The 5,606-nt window shown below is 36.9% G+C and overlaps 1 non-coding gene across 1 annotated transcript; it reads right to left on the minus strand.

Annotated features, from left to right (window-relative positions):
- Nucleotides 1-4,483: 4,483 nt before the first annotated feature.
- Nucleotides 4,484-4,589, minus strand: LOC122025904. The gene has a single exon (XR_006123918.1). It is a non-coding gene; the product is annotated as a small nucleolar RNA R71 (small nucleolar RNA).
- Between the last annotated feature and the right edge of the window lie 1,017 nt (nucleotides 4,590-5,606).

A 5,606-nucleotide genomic window follows, 5' to 3' on the forward strand; every position in this document is an offset into this window, starting at 1 on the left:
TTTGACTTGACCTTTTGCCACCTCATTGGTGAGTTGGCATTAGGTGGACCAATGATGATGTTCCACATCATCATGGTGTGCCACCTCATGGAAGTTACAAAGCCATTTTCTTATTAACTTCACATTAATTGCATTTAATGGGGAGTTACTCTTGATGAGAAGTGGCCGGCCACTTTTGAATTGGATTGATTTTTCATTCATTATCATTCAAGTGTGGTGTATCTTACTCCTTCTTCTTCCTTGTGCTCTCTCCTTGCTCTCCCTCCTCTTCCTTGCCGTGACCTATCAAGGTGCTAGCACACCTTTGTTTAGGTTTTCTCCATCAAGAATTGTTTGTGTGGATACTTCTAGAGGACCGACACTTGACGGTCTCGAGATCCGGCGTACCGTTGGACGAGCGGGATTTGCGAGGGCACGCTTCGAAGGTATAACTCTCATCTAGTGTAGATCTAGAGGTTTTTAAACTCGTACTCGCAATTTTATTTCGGTTTTCCTTGCACGGATCTACGGCTTTGGGTAATTCGGGGTTTCCGCGACGCGAAAAGCAGTTTTCGTGGCCCGAAAAACCCAACAGCTTATAGACCTCTTGATCTTCTACTGTATTCCCCTCCTTCTCTTGGATGTCGTGTCGGCGATGATCTTCCAAGATGAAATCCATTCAAGCTTCTTCCAAGGCTTCCAAGATTCGGCCAACAACTAACCTCCAAGGGATGCTAGACAAGAGAGCTTCCTTCTCTTCTTCTTCTCCATCAAGCAACCGACCACCAAGAGAAGACCAACCTTGATGCCACCGGCCTCCAAGAGAGAAAACAAAAGGAGAGAAGAGAAGGACAAGGGCCAGCCACCAAGGATTGGAAGAGAGGAATAGAAGATGTGTTCTCAAGTGAGGCACCCCCTCCTTCTCTTTTATAATCCTTGGTCTTGGCAAAATAGGATAGTTTTAAACATAATTAAAACTCCCTTATATTCCTTGCCAATGACTAAAAAGGAAAGTTTTAAAACAAAAAATTAGAACTTCCTTTTATACTTGTCATGGTCGACCACCAACTAATGCTCCAAACAAGGAAAGTTTTAAACATAAAATTAAAACTTCCTTAATTATTTTTGGTAAGAAATTTTTAATAAAAAATTTCTCTTTTAAATCCCTTGTTGGTTATAAAAGGAAAATTTTATAAATTAAAATCTCTCTTTTAAAACTTGTAGATGGTTACAAAAAAGGAAAGTTTTATCAAAAATTAAAATTTTCCTTTTAACTATAAATAAGGAAAGATATCAAACCTTTTTCTTAATCATTTGTAGAATGTTATAAAAGGAAAGATTTTAAAATTTAAAACTTTCTTTTAAAACCATGGCTTCCAAAAAAGGAAAGATTTTTAAATTAAAACACCCTTTTATTTTAATGTGGTCGGCCACCTTGCTTGGGCTCCAAGCTTGGCCGACCATAAACATGGCTCCATCCTTTGGCTTGGCTGGCCCTAGCTTGGGCTCCAAGCTTGGCTTGGCCGGCCACAATGAGATGGGTAAGAAGCTTGGCTCTAAGTGGATATAAGGCTTTATAAATAAGAGGCTACAGCAGGGATCGAGAGGAGGAATTGGTTTTGGTCTCCCGATGAACTTGAGCTTCTCGTGTTCGCCCCGAACACCCAACTCAAGTTCATCAATAATAACTCATACCACTAAAGAGTTATTATTGCACTACCGCACTAATCTCATATTACAATATGGCTCCTTCTTATCATGAGTGCATTAGTCTCCCTGTGTTTAAGATATTGAATGTCCACTAATTAAATGAGTTACTGACAACTCACTTAATTAATATCTAGCTCCAAGAGTAGTAACACTCAACCTTATTGTCATGTCGGACTAAGTCCACCTGCAGGGTTTACATGACAATCCTTATGAGCTCCTCATAGGGGCATTATCAACCTAGATTACTAGGGCACCGTTTCATTATATAATCAACAACACACCATATAAATAATATCATTTTCCAACTTATTGGGCCTATTGATTTAATGAACTAAATCACACCCTTTGATAAATTAAAGAAATAAATATTAAGTATATGTTCTTGTTATTATATTATGATTAAGAGTATGCACTTCCATAATAACAGAGGTTTTTTTATTTTATATAATCAGTATAAAAAGAAACTACCTCAAATGGTCTTGCTCAATACACTCATAGTGTACTAGTGTAATTTTATAGTCAAGATAAACTAATACAAAATTACAGTACAACCACTCCAATGGTTTGCCCCATTCCATCTTGGTTGTGAGCTACTATTTATAATTTATAAGGAGCTGATATCATGATCTTCTGTGTGTTTCTTCACACCATGTTATCTACAATATAAATTAAATGGACAACTACACATAGCATAAATGTAGACATTTGACCAATGTGATTCTTATTTTAAAATAAATGTTTATACAAAAAGCTAGACTTTTAGTATATACTCTAACATTCCAGAGCTGGAGGCAACACAGGTCATGTTGATCTACCGACCGTGTGAGATGGGCAGTGGTAGAACATGCCACGGTCGTGTGCACTACACAACCGTGTGAGATAGGCAGTGGCAGAACATGTCACGACCGTGTGCACCACACGGCTGTGTAAGATGGGCAGTGAAGAGAATGAGCTAGGTCATGTGAGCTTCACACAACCGTGTCTCGGGGCCGTGTGGCGCCCAAAGCCCTGCTCTATATAAGGGTCTCTTCCATCATTTGAAGGGGGGTTCTCCCTTTTGGGGGAAAAATAAGATTTGGGCAATTCCTCACCTTCTTGAAGGGATTTTCCGGAGATCTAAGGGCATATCTTCAATGAATCGACTCCGAGATCGAGGATTGGATCCCAAGATCATTCTTTATCGTAGATAAGCTTTTCTTCCCTTTTTCTTCTTGGATTTTGGGATTAAGATGCTTAAGATCTTCTTGTCTTTGGGTTTCTTTTCTTGTTCTATGGATTAGATCTATTTGTTCTAGGATGGAGGGAGTATTTGTAATATGATTTGATGTAAACTCTTATGAATTTTCTAATTTCCTATTTCTATGATTTTTTCTTGTTTATATCCATTTGATCTTGTGTGGATTGATGTGATTGGACTTAATTACAATATTTGATTAAATGTTTGGGTATCTTGTGGATATTGTAGAGGTAATTCCTCATTCGATTATCCGAGGGACATACGTGACAGACAATCCCGTGTAAGGACGATTGAGGGATAATCTTGAAGGTGAAATAAGGTCATTCAAGGGGGTAGGATAGATTGTATGCATTAATCTTTTATATCTTAATATGGGTTGAGAAGCAATGCATTTCTATGTTGATTATCCGAGGGACACACGTGACAGGCAAGCCCGTGTAAGGACATCATAGGAATCATTCCTAATTGATCATATTTAGATATAGATTTTAGTCCTAAGCCGGTTGTCTATTGCAAGAGAGAATCGGCAACCTTCTACAAATGATGAACAATTGAGGAATAAGATTTGCTAGATCATTTACATTGAATAACATTACAAAGAAACCAAAACTCCTAGAACATCCTTTTATCATAGCCCCTTATTCTTGTTTCTATGCTTTTACTTTTATTCTTTACTTTTCATAGTTGCACCTAGCTTTTATAAATCAATTGATTAGTTGTTTAGCTAATTCATGTTGAGATATCTTTGGCGGTTATAACCAGTCCCTGTGGATACAATATCTTTCGTTATTACTGACTACGTATCCGTACACTTGCGGAATGTTAACAAGTTTTTGGCGTCGTTGCCAGGGACTGGGTTTATAACATTAGAGATTATCAATTGAGTTAGACTAAACATAACTTTTCTTTTCATTTCATTAGCATAGTTGTAACTAATCTTTAGAATTCTATTTTCATAAGTATGTCTTTCGACATCTTGTCAATATTTTTTTCTAACATTTTAATCTAACTTTTCACTTTCTTTCTTATTTTCTTTTGAACAAATATATCTTGCAATCTTGTTCTTGTGTATGCGAAGATCTAACTTTACAAGAGAACTTCTTCCTCTAAACCCCAAAATAGACAAAACATTTCATAGAAAAAGAACTTCACAAAGAAATCAAGAAGAACAAGAACATTCTAACATGGCAAATAAACCATTAAAGGATTATGGAGCACCTTATGCTAGAGGGTTTCGATCTAGCATTTCAAGACCTTCTATTGAAGCAAATAATTTTGAGATCAAACTTGCTATTATTTCTATGGTGCAGCAGAATCAGTTTGGTGGAGGACCGCATAAGGACCCAAATCAACACTTGGAGGTTTTCTATGAGATATGCGGTACAATGAAAATGAATGGTGTTCCTTTTGAAGCAGTGCATTTATTATTATTTGTCTTTTCTTTAAGAGACAAAGCTAAGCAATGGTTAAACTCTTTAGCTCCAAATAGCATCACCACATGAGAACAGTGCGAGCAACAATTTCTGGACAAATTCTATCCACCTAGTAAAACAGCTCATATGAGAAATCTTATTGCAAGTTTCAAACAAGATGACTCAGAATCTTTATTTGAAGCTTGGGATAGATATAATAATATGCTCAAAAAATGCCCACATCATGGCTTGGAGAAGTGGCTAGTGTTGCACACATTCTATAATGACATTAATTATCATACTAAGGTGTCCTTAGATTCAGCTGCTGGAGGAGCACTCATGAATAAAAGTCTAGATGAAGCTGAGGAAATAATTGAAAGTGTAGCACAAAATCATCATCAATGGAAAAATGAGAGAAGTGGTGGCTATTCTTGTATAAACCTAACAAAAGCGTCAGGAAAGTTTGATGTTGATGCAGGTACTTTAATGGCTGCAAAACTGGATGCTCTTACAAAGAAATTAGAAAGCATGGGAGCTAATTCAAATATGATCAATGGCATTGTATCTACTTGTGAAGTATGTGGAAGTTCTTATCACTCTAGTGACTCATGTCCTTTGGGAGCTATCTCTGCACAAATCAATCAATTGGAGCAATGTGATGCAATCATGGGTCTTAATCAGAGACAGAACAACCCGTACTCAAATACATACAACCCTGGGTGGAAAAGTCATCCTAATTTTTCTTATAGAAATAATCAAGATAAAGGACCATTTATGGGGGCAAGACCTAATTTTTAGTCTAAGCAGCAAAATTTTCAACAACAACAATCTTTTCAAGGCTTTCCAATGTCTAAAATTGAAAAGATGTTTGAAGAAATTATCTCAAATTAAAATGAAATGAAGCAAGATATTTTGAAGCTTACTCATAGAATGGATAATTCTGAAAAACATCAAAAGATTCAGGATAGTCAAATTACCTAGTTAGCTTCTTCATCTTCCAGAGAACCAGGTCAACTTCCTAGAAAACCTTATGTTAATCCTATGGAGCACTTCAATCGAATTGAACTTAGGAGCGGACGAACCTTGGGAAATCCTCAAGTGACTGCTCAAAAAGGGATAAATTTTGAAGAAGAGTTCTCTCCTTCAACACAAGAACCTATTCAAGTTCGAGAAGATGAGCAGAGTACCGCTAAGGTTGAAAAGACTCTTCCACTTTGCTCACAAAGTTAAGTAGTTCCTTTTCCTCAAAGACTTGTTATGCTCAAGAA

The sequence above is a fragment of the Zingiber officinale genome, chromosome 9B (assembly GCF_018446385.1).
Source record: "Zingiber officinale cultivar Zhangliang chromosome 9B, Zo_v1.1, whole genome shotgun sequence".
NCBI lineage: Eukaryota > Viridiplantae > Streptophyta > Magnoliopsida > Zingiberales > Zingiberaceae > Zingiber > Zingiber officinale.